The sequence below is a fragment of the Furipterus horrens genome, unplaced genomic scaffold (assembly GCF_987537825.1).
Source record: "Furipterus horrens unplaced genomic scaffold, mFurHor1.1.pri manual_scaffold_9, whole genome shotgun sequence".
NCBI lineage: Eukaryota > Metazoa > Chordata > Mammalia > Chiroptera > Furipteridae > Furipterus > Furipterus horrens.
Window position 1 is genome coordinate 42,996,923 of NW_028327179.1, and position 16,924 is coordinate 43,013,846.

Below are 16,924 nucleotides of genomic sequence, written 5' to 3' on the forward strand. Positions count from 1 at the left end.
TCTGCTACCACTGCCCTTATCAATAGTCTAGCAAAATTACATGAAGTTACCAAAGAGAAGCAGCAAAATAATAAAATGAATATTACATATTGGATAGGATGTGAAGGAAAAGTACTGGAATTTTTTTCTCCCTCTCCATGTTAATGAACTAAAAATGTCTGAAGTAGATATGTCATGATACAGCAGAATAAGCATAATGTTTAGAATTATGGGGTTAACCTCAAAGTAGTAAAAACTATCTCTGGAGGAGGGAACTGGGGTAAGAAGAATTAAATTTCAGTCCATTTGAGTTGACATAGAGTTTATGTATTATTTTCATTAAAAAATTAAAGATTATTTTTGTTTATTTAGAAATATCTTCAACTGTGTAAGTACATCAAACATGAAATTAAAAGTCATTTTTGCATTTCTTATGTGTTTGTTAAATATTTGACTTAACAGGATCATAATTTTTAGGTTGAAGTCCTTTTAAAAAGAAAAGTCAAGAAGTATGGATTTTGGCCCTGGCTAGATAGCTCAGTTGGTTAAAGTGTCATTTGGATAAATCAAGGTTGTGGGTTCTATCCTTGGTCAGAACACATACAAGAATAAACCAATGCATGCATTAGTAAGTGGAACAACAAATCAGTCTCTCTCTCTCTCCCTCTCCCTGCCTGCCTTCCCCCCCTAAAAATTAATTTAAAAAAGAAGCATGGATTTTAAAAATACTCACCTGTGGATACGTTTATTGATTTTAGAGAGAGAGGAAGGGAGAGAGTAAGAGAAACATTGATCGTTTGTCTCCTATATGTGCCCCAAATAAGGATCAAACCCACAACCTAGGTATGTGCCCTGATTAGGAATCACACTTGTAACTGTTTGATATACAGGTATACAGGATGACACTCCAACCAACTGAGTCAACTGGCTAGGGCAAGAAGTGTTGATTTTAAGAATGTGTCCCTGGCAATATTTCCAAGCATGGCATAGAGAGGATGTGGGACTATTAGAAGCAAAGTAGAGTTCAACCCTGCTTCTGAGAGGCAGTTCTGACCACAAAGAGCAGGCAATTCCCTGAAGCCAGTGTGTGGGAGCGCTGATCCTCTGGAACTGTAATAAACAACTTAGAGTAAATGAATCATCATCAAGGTCCCTGGAGGAGTCCAAGTGTCTCTGTAATGGTGTTGTTGTTGTTGCTGTTGTTTTTTTATAGGGCTAATCTCATAAATGTTGCACTAGTCTCAGTGCTGTGCATGTTTAGGTATATTTATCATATTTTTTTTCATATTTTTACTTCATAAAAGCAAACACTTTTATGTTCCCTTTAAAATGGGGATCTCCTATTTGAACTGCTCAGTGAAGGCAATCAAAGCACTGCTGCTTCAGCCACTCATTAAGTATACACACTGTGCCTGTATACGCTCTGTCTCCACCATCACCTATGTATCTGTGTGTTTATCATCTAGCTGTCTGTCTACCTACCTACCTACCTACCTGTTGTAGTCTGCTCAGGCTGCTGTAAGAAATTATCATAGACTGAGGGACTTAAACAACAGACCTCACAGTTCTGGAGGCCGAGAAATCCAAGGTTAAGGCAGATTCATTCCCTAGTGAGGTCTCTTCTTCTGGCTTTCAGAAAGCCACCTTTTTGCTGTGTCCTCATATAGCAGAGGGAGAAAGCCTTGCATCTTTTTCTCTTCTTTTAACAGCATTAATCCCACCATGACAGCTCCACTTTCATGACCTCTTCTAAACATAATTGCCTCCCAAAGGCCCATCTCTAAATATCATTGTGGATTAGGGCTTCAACATCTGAATTAATTTAGTGGGGAGGATTCACTATTAACTCTTCTATTTATCTACCTACCTACCTACCTATGTATTACCCTCTGTATTTTCTAGATGTTCTATACATCTCTCTTTATGTATAGAAAAATAACAGGATGGTTTATAAGTCACTTCCCTACACTATTATCCTATTTTGTCCTTCCAAACATCTTGCTAGGTAAATAGGTCACAGAAAAAGCACCGAGTTCGCTGATATGTTCAAAGGTTGAGTCATCTGTGATTATGCAGCAAATAAATGGCAGTGTGGGGAATTCAAACACCCATCTTCATATCCTCTCCCCCTCCCACTTGACTCTGTTCCAGCCACATTTGTTTACTAACTGCTCCCTGAGGATCTGAGGCATTCTTCCCCTGGGCCTTCGCAGGGATGATTTTCATGATCTGGGATGCTTTTCCCTCAGGTGTCTGACTCAGCTGCCTCCTGTTAGACTATTCAAATTCCACCTTCCCAGGGGGGGGTCTCCCCTCCACTAGCTAAACTGCAAACACTGCTTCCCTCTCCTGACAGTCCCAGTCCTCCATATATGGCTTTATTCTCCACTGCATTTGTTACTGGTTAACCTAGAAGGCGATGGATAATTTACATGTGTTTGTTGTTTCTTTTCCCCCCTCCAACCAGAATGTAGGCTCCAAAGACTCAGGAATTTTGCCTTTATTAAGTCAAGTGGAGACCCTGCAGAACTGTAGGGCCAACCAGAACCGAGCACAATTTAGACTGGCTTAAGTCTAAATTAACACACAAATGCAAACATTTAAACATCTTTAAAAACTAAAATCATAAAGTGTGGTTTTCTATAACCATCAGAAATTATCTAGCCTCTACTGACGTCAGAGAGGTGGAAGAGAAGAGCGAAGCATAGAGGGAAGAGGCAAAAGTGAGTCACCCTACCTCTCTCCTCCGGATCTTACTTCCTCCTGGATTATCATTCCTCACACTCAAAATAAAGATTTCAGGAGTCGGCACATGCAGTCACAATTGTTGCTATGTCCACATTCCAGTCACTGGGACACAGGTAATTTTGCATGGTTAAGTCTGGCTCAACACATTAACATTCATATGTCAGTTCTTCCTCTACAGTTGAGTTAAGACACAGGAGCAGAGGCAGATTAACAGTATTAAGGTTTTATTTAATACATGGTGGAGCACAGATAAGGGCCCATTGAGGCAAATGGGTAGGAAAAAGGAAGCATTTAGAGCACTATGGTCAGGAGGGAGGAGTGGGTTCCATAGCCTCCGTGCCATCCTCCCTGGACACAGGGACAGAATGGGAAAGGTCCATCTGGGAAGGGGGAGTTGTATCCATTTCAATTTCTTCAACTTGTATAGTTAAATCTGCCAGTGCCCTGGCTGTGATGGTAGCAGGGACCTGCCTAGTTTCAGTGGTCAGGAGCAGGGTGTCTGCAATCACCGAACCAGTTAGAGAGAAAGCCGAGTGGTACTACAATCAGCCTTTTGTCCTTTAAGGTGTTCTCCAAGGTGCCCTGGTTTTTGTCAATTGCAAGGCAAGGCAGCTTAGGAGGTGGGGCCAGCTCACCACAGTCCCACAGCAGTGGTAGCAAAAATGATATGGAAAATGTTTTGTTTGCAAGGTTTCCTACTGGAAGAAGCCAGGGGAGAATTGCTCCTTGGTGGGCAGAGCATCTCCTTATACCGTTAGTAACCTGGAAATCTGGGCAGGTGGTCCTCGCGCAGCAGCGCGCAGCATGGGGTTGAGTCAGAGAAAACTGCTGCTTCTGAGTCAGGCTTCAGAGGAAGCAGGACACCTCTGCAGGGCTATGTGAGCTTGGAACCACCCGGCCTTCGGAGGAGGAGCCCATGGGAGACATCTGGGCGTTTCCACTCAAGTCATCTTGTGGGTCTTTGGGACTGAGGTCCAGAGACCCAGGACTGCATTTGCAGGAAGTGAGCATGGACTTCTTGAAAGGGTCCTTGCAGTTCACCAAGCGGGGAGGATCACCAGAGGAGAGCGTGTGGTCTGTGGGTGAGGATACCACCTTCTCAGCTCCATGTCAACGCCAGGCGGTAAAGGCACACAACAGCCTGTGACCAGGGCCAAGGACAGGTACCTGGCGCAGGGAGGTGGTTCCACCCAGGCCAGCCATTGTCGCTGGGGATGGGAAAAACCACTGGGTAACTGCCAGGGCTGACAGCAGGTGCAGGAGCAGCAGGGTGGCCTTAGCCAGGTGGGGGCATCATCACAGTAGACAGGGAGAAGCACCGGGTGACCACAGCTGGGCAAGGGGCGGCTGTTGGTGGGAATACCGAAGAAACTTGAAAAGCAAATCACTCATTTAGAGCCAGCTGCATGCCAAAGTAGCCTGAGAATACAGGAGAAATTAGGAGAGCTTCTCCTTAGCTTCCTATGTCTCTCAAGTTCTAGGATGCACTGAACTCACTTCAGCCAGGCAGTTGTGATGTCACGGAGAAAGTGGGGGGCGTGAGTGTAAGGGGGGGTCTGGGGGTGGGGGGATATGGGGAGCCACAAGTCCAATGCTTGTGAAGGAAGAATGGCAAAGGGTACAAAGGGCAAAATGTGAGGTCTCAACGGCAGACTAACCCCTTCCAAAATTCCTAGCACCTGTGGCTTTTCTCAGTGGGCTGCAGGTGTTTTGCACCGGATGGGCCACCATATGGGGACGTTCAGGACCCAGAGGCCCAACTGCCAGAGCTCACACTGCCTGGGCACCAGCTCTGTAGGCCCGTTGGCACCTTCCCTGGGTCCCGGAGGCCAGAGCCTGCCCAAAACTGAGTGCTGGAGCCACAGAGGTCCTGTCTGGATGCGGCCCACCTCCACCGGGGACCTCCTCAGCTCCTCTGTGAGACCTGGAGCCAGGTGCACTTCCTCCATGGTCACCAGTGTCACCAGCCAGGTGTGAAAGTTTTTGAGGAGCGGACACGGAGCCCTGACCTGACTGTGTCCTTTGCCCTGCATCATCCCTTCCCAGCAAGCAAGTGTTTTCTTTACCTTTTTAAATAAACTTTTTTTGTTTAAAATTTTTTTAAATTACAGTTTACATTTAATATTATTTTGTATTTGTTTCAGGTGTATAGCATAGTGGTTAGACAATTATGTACTTTACAGTGTCCCCCTTGATATTTCTAGTCCCCACCTGGCTGCACACAGTTATTACAATATTATTGGCTATATTTGCTAGGCTATACTACACTTGATCTTAGCCAAAAGGCCGAGAAGCGATAGGCTATACTTTATATCCCCATGACTATTTTGTAACTACCAAATCTGTTCTTCTTAACCCCTTCACCTTTTTCAGGCAGTCCCCCCACAACCCCACAACCATCAGTTTGTTCTCTTTATTTATGAGTCTATTTTTGTTTCGTTTGTCTGTTTCTTTCTTCACTTCTCTTTAGAAACTTGGTAAAACAACACTTAAAACCTTAGACCTTTCTTCATCTCATACAGTTGGTATTAGCTTGGTCAGGATTTGAACCCAGCTCATGTGATCACAGAGCTCTGCTCTGGACTCCACTGTTTCTTTATGGTATATTCATCATACGCTATCATTTTCTCTTTTTTGTAGTCCTGAAGGTATTTAGCACTGTGCCATATCTATCATATAATAAGCACATGCATTGTCCAATAAGAGGTCTGTAGTTCAACTCATAAATTAATCATAGAAAATACTTGGTTCTAGTGCCAGAAGATATAGATCAAGGACCACCAATTGTCAGTATATTTTTAACTGAGCCTTGCAGTCCAGAATTTTTTTTGAAGCATCAAAATATGTAAAGATTATATTCTACACAAATTATGATCTATCCTGAGAGAAATTCGCCAGTGGTTTATTCCTTGTGGAGTAGAAACCACTTTATTGGGCCTTCCTAAAATACATCTACGAAGGCATCTCATTCATGTCTAGAAAGCAAATACATTATTTATCACAGGTTAGTAATGGAGCACTGTACTGGATGAAAATAAGACCAACACAGTTTGATCAATGCAAGTATGCCAGCTGGATCCACCCTTCACTACACATTATTGGCACCTAAATGTAACTCTACATATTATTATTCCCAAGAGAGGAGAGCCACACTTGGGTGTCCAGAACAAGGAAAATGTGTTATTGTCCAGGAGCTGGAGGCTTCAGAATGACAAGAAAAGATTTGAAAAATCCTGGCATGTGCATGCTTTACCTAGTTTGGCTCTTGTTTCCTTGGTTTACTTCATTGGAGTGTTTTCTCTCTTTATGGGGGATCATGTTGTGTATCACTCATATGACATGCAGGAGTTTCAGAACCAAGAATCATATAAGTCAATGAAAATATTTAAATATATATTTTTAGTTAAAATTTGTTTAAATAGCATTGGACACAATTCATGTATTACAAAATTAGATTTAACACTCTGCTCATGAGATGCTTTTCTAGTATGTCAGAGAAAATTTGGATTTTCATCCCCAGCAAACTTTGAGGTTGGTGGGACACAAAAGATTTTACTCAAATCCAAATTGTTTGAGAAAAAAGGAGAAATATGATAGGCTGTCTCTAACCTCTACTAGATCAGAAATGATTTAAAGTTGTGAAATTTAACCATAATGTGGAGAGTTCAATAAGGAGTAGTCTCTTGATTGTTTTTGTTTGAATAAAATATAACAAGCTGGTAAAAATTTGGGACAAATATTTCTTATAGGAATTCTGTAAAAGATAATCATGTCAGACTTATTTGAAAACAATAAATTATGCTATTTTTATCCTTTCTTCCCCAAAGAGAAAATAATTTATTAAACATATAATTCATCTTAGGGTTTCAGGGCAATAAAAGAAAAACTGGGCAAGGATAATCCAGAAAATCCACCTCTTGATGTTTCCTGTCAAATGGGAATAGATGAACAGGATGCTTTTTTGAGATACAGAATATCATCTTACTTGTCCTTATAAGGCAAAATAACAGTAATTAACAAGTGGTTATTCTGAGAGAATTCGGCTTGGAGGAAGCAAGCAAGTTGAGACAGAATTTGTAAAGGAAGGTACTTTTTAAATAATAAATTTAATAGTTAATAAAAATATTTTAATAATAACAGCAATTTATAGTTGCCAGGAGAGATTACTCCTAATTCTACAATTTTTAAAACACCAATCTCCAGTAATATTAAATGAACCTAGGGATGGGCAGCATTGGATGAATTTGTAGTAGTGACAATAAACCATTGGTGACAAGCTGTGGCTGAACATTCTCACTCCCTGTGTTCTTGACTTGTTAACCAACAATCCATTGTAATCTATACAGAGTTAATGTGGGAGTATACTGAGTGATCCCCGGAGTTCATTTAATGAATATTTTTCCTAAAATAACTTTTGATTCCTTGTTTTAAGCCCCTTCCCTTCCCTTTTTCCCCTTCCCTTTCCTTCCCTTCCCCTCCCTTCTCTCTTTCTTTCTGCTTTCCAGCAATGTAACAAAACCTTTCTGTGGTCTAAAACTTTCACAAATTCCTGATTTTATTAGTTAATTTTGGTATTTCTCTACTTTTATTTAAATATGGTTTCTAGGAAAACAAAGTACATGTTTTCTTAGTCTATTCTTGAATTGAAAGTACCTGTTGATTTTAGCATCCAAAGTTTAGACAAAATGTAACACTCAAGATTTCAACTTTTCTTGAATTATGACTAAGGATTTAAGATGTGGTAATTTATAATGGGAAAATAATAATGGTGATCAACAAAAGAAATATCACTGAGAAAGAACATGTGTATATATAAATACTCTTACATACACATCATAAGCATGAAGACTATTTGTACATACACATTCACACACACCGTAGACATTGTGCATTCTGTGAGATGAAAAACAGAACAGCTGAACATCAATACATATTGTATTTTCAAGACACATTTAATGAATGAAGCCCTTAGTTACTAAAACCATGCTGACATTGATGAGAGCCATATCACTTGATGATATGATTAAGAAATATCTAGACCTGTTATTAAGCTTAAACTGTATAGGTAAAAATACAGATAAAATGTTCAGGATAGTGGTCTAAATTAAACTTTCAATTTCAAGATTGCTCTACATCCAATCTCTAATCCATAAGTGCATTCTTTCATGAGTATCAATTATTCTATTAATTATAAGATACTAAATCCATAAATTTTCCTATATTACAGTATTTCTCAATGCTTACATGATTTACAATCGAAGAAGGCAGGCAGGCAGTTTATCATAATATTCTGTAACCAGTAATTTAAAAATTAGTTACTATTTGAGGGCTATAATATCTCCAATTCATTTATCAGAACACTAACTGAATGACTATAGAAACTCAGTAATGTGTCTGTCAAGTCATACACTTGAAAACAAAAAATATATATTAAAGATCCTGTGCTACTATTTATGCAACACAATGAAAACCATATGTCTTGCTAATAAAAAGCTTCTGCTGAAACAATATCCTTGTCCTTAAAACTATTACATTTCTCAAATGAACTCTTATGGTAAACAAAAAGTGAGCTCAGTAACTCTGTATCCCCATTTCCTGTGCAACAACTGGTTTTGCTCAGGATCTTCCTTAGAATATAACAATATATAAGATAATACAGTTATATTTTCCATTAAACATAAAGTTAGAATTATTATTTGCATTTAAGTTGAAAAGATTCTCTGGTTTGGAACAACTTCCAAAGAAAACCTCTCCTTACAAGTACACGCGCCTGTGCGCACTGGGATCGGCCCCGCTGAGGTCAGCAGTCCGCACCGTCAATAGCATCTCCTCCTGATAACCCACGGATGTTCTTGGATAGAGAGAATGAGTTCTTGCTAATATTGTAAAATGTAAGGACTTCTCATCAGCTATTCTAGATATATTTGTGATTAATGAATAAACTATTTTTTTGTAAATAAAATTTTTGTGTTAACTTAAATGTCAATAGACATTTTATCTTTATATCTCACTAAATTTCTATACCAATTTCTTATTTCCTTCCATTCCCAAACACTCTGCCAAAAAGTTAATTTTGTGTTTTCAACACTCACTTAAGCTAATTAGAAAAACTTCCATTAAGGAACTCCATAGTGGATACTTTCAGAGAAATTTCCCACGCTCAGACTCTATTCAATTGTATTCTTTTGTAAATTAGGTTTTGTACAGAAGCCTAGTTTTTTTTTTTTTTTTAATTAAGACTTTACTTCTTTACAAAAGTTTAAGTTTTACAGCGAGAATGAGAGAAATGTATAAGGATTTTCTCTGTATTTCTGGCTTCACATATGAATAGCCTTTCTCATTACCAACATTCCCCACTAGAGTGGGATGTCTGTTACAACTGATGAACCTACATTGACAGATTATGATCACTCAAAGTCCATAGTTTAGGGTTCACTCAAAATTGTACATTCTATGGATTTGGATAAATATATCCATTATTACAGTATCATACAGAATATCTTCACTGATATAAAAATACTCTGTGCTCCACATGTTCACCCCAATCTCCCAAACTTCTAGAAAGCATCGATCCTTTTCATTGTCCTACAGCTGTGTCTTTTCCAGAATGCCATATACTTGAAATTATACAATATGTAGCCTTTCAAATTGACTGCTTCTGCTCATTAGTATGTATTTACAGTTTCTCCATGTCTTTTCATGACTTGATAGCTCATTTATTTTCAGCACTGAATAATCATCCATTGTCAAGATGTACAATGATTTACTTATTCAATCACCTATTGAAATACATCTTAGTTGCTTCCACACTTCAGTAATTAGAAAGCTGCTAAACACCTTTGTGCGTGTGTTCATGTGGACACAAGATTTTGACTCCTTTACATAAATACCAAGGAGCAGAGTGGCTGCCAAATTCTTCCTAGGTTGGCTTTACAGAAGTCCCTCTCTATATTGCAATTCACTTATCACAGCTTCACTGTATCGCAGGAGTTAAAAAATATATTATATTTAATTATTTATCACAGATTTTTTGGTATAAGGTTAATAAGGGACTGGGAATGGTTAATAAGTGTGTGGGAAGGGTTTATAAAGCCTTAAAATATATATAAATACTAAAATAAATGTAAGGCTCCTACTTCTTGGATTTTCACCTATCGTGGGGGGGGTCTAGAACATAATACCCACAATAAATGAGGGAATACTGTATATATATGTCTAACCACTGTTAATATAATGAGAATGGTTTGCACACATTGATTTAACCTGGCAGCCAAGGAGAGTGGACTGGAATGCACATGTGTGAACAATGACAATTTCACTGTCAGTGGGGGCAGTAGACACCGCTAAGTGAGCATGTGTACTCTGTGGCCAACACATTCAAAATGACTGAGCAACTAGAGCAATGAATCTATCAACTTTTGTGTTAAGCTTGAATGTTCCTTTGCAGGAACTATTTGGGTGATTCAGAAGGCTTTCAGGGATGATGCAATGAGTGCAGAGCAAATAAAAGTGTGGCACAAATGCTTCAAAGATGGTTGAGAATCTGTTGAAAGTGATCCATAATGTGAAGGCCTGCAACAAGCAGAACACCTGAGAATTTTGAATGTGTATGGGCTGCCATCAACAAAGATTGTTGGCTGACAGTGTGAGAACTAGAAGCTGATTCCCAAAACTACTGTCTCTGAGATTTTGATGCAGGATCTTGGCATGAATGTGTCATGGCAAAATTTGTTCCGTGGCTTCCGCTAGCAGAGCAGAAAAAACATCGTGCTGCAGTTGCTAATGACTTGATTCAAACTGTACCAATGAACCAAATTTTCTGAAGAAGGGCATAACTTTGAAGGGGATTGAAGCATCATTGTCCTGTGTACAATGATTCTTGTATCTTCTCCAGTAAATGTCTTTCATATTACACAGCTGGATACTTTCTGGACAGACCTTGTATACTACATTAATCATTACAAGTAGTATTAATCCTGATAACATCAGGATACTATATCTAATGACCAATATGCCTTTGTCTGAAATAAAAGAGCCAAGAATATCTTAGGCTTTTTTTCTACTCCTTTCTACCACCTCTAAAATTTTTAGCAAACAACGTAAAGGAACTGTAGGAAAAATAGTTAATAAGATTGACATGAATAAATTGGCTATGCTACAAGCAAGTTTGACTCACATAGAGATGAAATATTTTTCTGTAGTTCATTTTAAAAATTGTCCTGATTATGTAATACAATTTATACCTTCAACTTAACAGATTATTAAAAGAAGGTGAAATAATTGAACATTGATGGAGAAATTGTCCAAAAATTATTTTTAATATTCAAAAGTGTGTCCAAATTTCAAGAATAGCCTTTAAATTTTTAAAATTTAATTTATAGATATGAGAGAGAGAGAAAGAGAAACATCAGTTTGTTCCATTTATTTATGTATTCATTCATTGATTCTTGTATGTGCCCAGACTGAGGATCAAGCCAGGACCTTGACACATTGAGTCAATGCTCTAACCAACTGAGCTACCCAGCCAGAAGAGGAATGGCCTTTTGAGTCTGAGAGCATGGTCTTTATAATTTATAATTTCTTTCATTTAAAATGTATGGTCAGTTTTATTAAATGGGATTTTTAATTCAGCAATTTTGATTTCTGTTGTATGAAAAAGAATTGACCTCTCTAAAAGAAAGAACTTGAGAACTTTCTTCTCTTTGTGACATCTAGTGAAAGAGCATAGTTCCATAGAAAAAAGTGATAAAGAATGGTTAATGACATTTATTAAAGCAAAGAGTCTACATTTAGTATGTTGAGGGGTTTAAATTTGTCAGCAAATCTCTATTAAAAATCAATTTCAGAATGGCACAGCAAATATTTCTACCATATAAGTTGGCACAGAAGTTCTATTGAAATCATTTAAAAACATCTATTGATTGATTCATGTATTCCTGGTACAAATCATTTGTCTCAGTAAACACACATCATTTTTCCCACTTATAAGTTTGACTAAATGGGCAGAAAGTCTAATAAGGTGTGTGTGTTGTGTGTATATACTCAATTATTCAACATAAAGTTTAAAACAAGGTTGTTTCTGCTTTATAACAGGAAAAATATACTAGGATAAATGAAAATATATGAAAATATCCAGACCCCATCATTCTGTCCTGCTTTTCCAATTTCCTTTCCCAATGCACATACACCAAGTACTTCAGCTGAATCAAATAAATTATGGGGTAGTACAGTATAGACACTTTAATGATGTTAATTCTTCCTGTCCATGAACACAGTATGTGTTTCCACTTATTTGTATCTTCTTCAATTTCTTTCTTCAATGTCTTATAATTTTACAAGTACAGATCTTTTACATTTGTGGTTAATTTATTTATAGGTATTTTATTCTTTTTGAAGCAGTTGTGAATGGGATTGTTTTCTTAATTTCCTTTCTGATAGTTAATTATTAGCATATAAAAATGCAACTGATTTCTGGATATTAATTTTGTTTACTGCTATTTTATAAATTCAGTTATTCTAGTCAGTTTCTTGGTGGAATCTTTAGGGTTATCTATGTACAGTATCACATCATATACAAATAGAGACTGTTTTACTTCTTCCTTTCCAATTTGGATACCTTTTATTTCTTCTTGTCTAGTTGTTATGACTAGGGTTTCTAGTACTATGTTGAATAAGAAAGGTGAAAGCAGATCCCTGTCTTTTTACTGATGTTAAGGGGAATGCTTCTAGTTTTTGCCCATTGAGTATGATGCTGGCAGTGCAATTTTCATATATGGCCTTTAATATGCTTAGGTATGTCCCCACTATGCTCATTTTGCAGAGACTTTTTATCATAAATGGGTACTGGATTTTATCAAATGCTTTTTTAGTATATATTGATATGGTCATGTGTTTTTTATCCTTCATTTTGTTTACATGCTGTATCACATTTATTGATTTGTGAGTGTTGTACCAACCTTATATTTCCAGAATAAATTCCACCTGATCATGGTGTATGATCTTTTTGATATGTTGTTGTATTCATGTTGCAAATATTTTATTGAATATTAGCATCAATGTTCACTCATTAAGGATATTGTCCTATAATTATCTTTTTTTGTAGTGTATTTCACTGGTTTTGGAATTAAGATAATGCTGGCCTTGAATAACAAGTTTGGAAATCCTTCTTCCTATTGAATTTTTTGAAATAGCTTGAGAAGGAGAGGTTTCAGTTCTTCTTGCAATATTTGGTAAAATTCACCTGTGAAACCATCCAGTCCCGGGCTCTTGTTTGTTGGAATTTTTGATTACTACTTCAGTTTCACTAGGTGTAATCTGTCTACTCAGATTCTATGCTTCTTCCTGATTTAGTTTTGGAAGATGGCCATACTACCCAAAGCAATCTATGAATTCAACACAATTCCTATCAAGATAGCAATGATGTATTTCATAGACCTAGAACAAATACCTCAAAAATTTATATGGAACTATAAAAGGCACCAAATAACAACAGCAATCTGAAGAAAGAACAAAGTTGGGGAAATCATGCTATCTAATAATGAACCATACTATAAGGCCATAGTAATCAAAACAGTATGATACTGGCATAAAAACAAACACAGAGATCAGTGGAACAGAATAGAGCCCAGAAATAAATCCACACCTTTAAAGTCAATTAACATTTGACAGAGGAAACAAGCACAAACAATGGGCTAGTTTATTCAATAAATGGTGTTTGGAAAGTTGGGCAGATATGTGCAGAAAAATGAAACTAGACCACCTTTTATGCCACACACAAGAAAAAATTCAAAATACATTAAATATTTAAAGGTTAGACCAGAAACAATAATAATTCTGGAAGGAAACAGACAGCAAAATATTGGGCATTGCACAAAGCAGTATTTTATCTGATATATCTCCTCAGGCAAGGGACACAAAGGAAAAAATTAACAAACAGGACTACATCAAACTAAAAAGTTTTTGCACAGCAAAGGAAATCATCAACAAAATAAAAAAAAAAAACACCCCACAGAATGGGTAAGCATATTTGCTGATATGTATAATACGGGGTTAATATCCAACATTTATAAAGAACTTAAAAAACTCAATGCCAAAAAAAACAAACAGCCCAATTAAAAATGGACAAAAGACCTGACTAGACACTTCTCCAATGAAGACACACAGAGGACCAACAGAAATTTGAAAATATGTTCAACACCATGAATCATCAGAGAAATGCAAATTAAAACCACAATGAGATATCACCTCATATCTGTCAGAATGGCCATCATCAATAAGTTAACAAGTGCTGGCAAGGATGCGGAGAAAGTGAACTCTCATGCACTGTTGCTGGGAATGCAGACTGGTGCCGCCACTGTTGAAAACAGTATGAAGATACATTAAAAAATTAAAAATAGGCTTCTGACCAAGATGGAGGCATAGACCAACACGTTCTGTCTCTCTCCACAACCAAGAAGGATTACAACTACTGCAAAACCAAAAATAATAAGAAGTTCCAGAAAATAAAGCTACATTAAAGTCCAACGTATGAAATCATAAACAAGTGGTGCTCATCCAGATGGGTAGGAAGGGTGAGACCTCGGCTGAAAGATTGAACTGTGCTGGGGGTGGCAGCCGCAGCAGCGAACAGTGGGACCCGATAAGCAGACACCCATATTTGGGGGGAGGAGAGAAGCGCCTGGGAGCGGACCCTGGCTGCAGACCAGAACCGTCAGCTCGCGATTCCGATGCCCGGAGAGGGCAGACCGCATTGTCTCAGACTGTGGGGATGGAGGACACTCCCATTTTCTCAGCAGAGAGTAACAGCAGGAATCCATATTGGACCCCCTGTGCCTCGCAAAGCACCACAGTGTGGTGAGAAAGGTCACCAGGTGGTGATGAGCACATGGGACTCTGCCCAATACAGTGTAGGAGGTGTGACAGCGCCCCGCCCAAGAAGGAAAGATAAACAAAACGTCCAGGATGGCAAAATTAATGATTGAAATACCAATCACACAGCTAACAAAAAAACAACAACAACAAATAACGGCCTTGACCGATGAACAAATAGCGAATCTTTCTGAGGCGCAGTTCAGAGCTATAGTCATAAGGCAGCTTACAGAACTAACAGTGGGGCTGAATCAAAACAGGGAAGGAATGAAGGCTAGCCCTGCTAAAATGAACAAAAATACATACAAGACAAGTGGTGAGGAAGGGAAAGCCATGGGTCAAATCAAAAAATCAGAACATAGGGAGGGAACAAACAGTCAACCAGTGCAGAAAGAGGAAACGAAAAGTGAGAAATATGAGGAGATTGCCAGAGGCTGAAGAAGAAGAACTAGAAATTGAAAAATTATGTGAAAAAATAATGAAGCAGAACTTCCTGAACTTGGGGAAGGAAATTAACTTACAGGTCCAGGAAGCACAGAGAGTTCCAGATAGGCTGGACCCAGGGAGGACCACACCAAGACACATTATCATCAGAATGTCAAAAATTAAAGATAAAGAGAGAATCTTAAAAGCAGCAAGAGAGAAGAATCATGTACAAAGGGGTCCCAATTAGACTATCAGTGGATTTCTCAAAAGAGACCCTGGAGGCAAGAAGGGACTGGCAAGAAATATTCAAAGTAATGAAAATTCAAAACCTACAACCACGATTACTCTCTCCAGCGAAGCTGTCATTCAGAATAGAAGGGCAGAGAAAGTGCTGCCATGACAAAGTAAAACTGAAGGAGTTTGTTAGATCCAAACCACTGTTATATGAGATGTTAAAGGGACTTGTTTAGAAGAAGGAAGGTCAAAACTATGAACATTAAAATGAAAACTGTATCACAACAAACAACAGCAGAAGCTAGGGAACCGAAACAAAAGCAAACTACGTAGGCAACGAGAGTAGAAAAAGATATTTAGGTATAGGGAACATATTGGGGGAAGGTCAGCGGGGAGAGGAGAGGGGGAAAAGGGAGGGAGATGATGCAGGAATTAAAAATCATAGTAGGTGGGAGTGGAGTAGACAGGAAGATGTGAGAAAAACTATATGCACAATCAATGGGCATGGACTAAGAGAAGGGGAACAATTGGAGGGAGGGGGGTCACAGGGTGGAGGGGAGCAGGGGGAGAAGAAATTGGGACAACTGTAACAGCATAATATTGATAAAATAAAAGAAGAAAAAAATTAAAAATAAAACTGCCTTTTGATCCAGTGATCCCACTTCTTAGAATTCATCTGAAGAAACCCAAAACACTAATTCAAAAGAATATAAATACCCCTATGTTCATTACAGGGTTATTTACAATTGCCAAGATTTGGAAGCAGCTCAGTGCCAATCAGCAGATGAGTGGATAAAATGACTATGGGACAATTGCACAATGGAATACTACTTGGCTATAAAAAAAAGAAGAAAATTTTACCCTTTGTAACAGCATGGATTGCCCAGTGAACATTATGCTAAGTGAAATAAGCCAGTCAGAGAAAGACAGGTACCATGAGATGATTTCACTCATATGCAGAATGTAATGAACAAACTGAACTAACAAGTTAAATAGAGACAGACTCATAGACCGAGAGCAGGATGACAGCTATGTGGGTGGGTTTAGGAGGTGGAGGAATTGAGGAAAAAAGACTCATTGACATGAATAACAATGTGATGACTGCAGGAGGGTGAGGTATATGAGGGGGATAAATGGTACTGGAAAAAGTGCAATAAAAAATAAATTAAAAAGTTACTGAGCGATTCCTGGTCCTTATCTAATCATACATATAACTTGCAGTAAATATATTTTAGTTGCTCTTTAAAATATTTTTTAGTCCTTAGGAACCATGAAAGAATAGAACCTATGAAAGGACTTGAAAAAAAATTAGAACTGGTAAGATTTATAAAATTGCTCCTAGCTAATTTAAACAAATTTAAAATTGTTGAAAATACTCATTCAAAATGCCCTGTTTGTACCTCACTACCTACAAGTTTTACTGTAACATTTTATTAATGTAACATTTTGTAAGGTTATGTTATATAAGTATTGTTAAGTATTAGTAACAGTGAAAGAGCACTTGAATCATTTATTCGATAAGCACCCACTAATATTCACAAGTATTTCTTTTAGCAAGGCGAGTTCATTGGAAAGTGATGGACACTTTCATGTTCAACACACTCAGAAAGCAGACCAAGGTTTTTATTTACAAGCCTGAAATACAGGCATATTTGATTTATAAGTGTAT

General features: G+C 37.9%; 1 pseudogene; it reads right to left on the reverse strand.

The window, feature by feature from the left end:
- Window positions 1–4,946: 4,946 nt before the first annotated feature.
- LOC150001656 (U2 spliceosomal RNA) lies at window positions 4,947–5,025 on the reverse strand (annotated as a pseudogene).
- Between the last annotated feature and the right edge of the window lie 11,899 nt (window positions 5,026–16,924).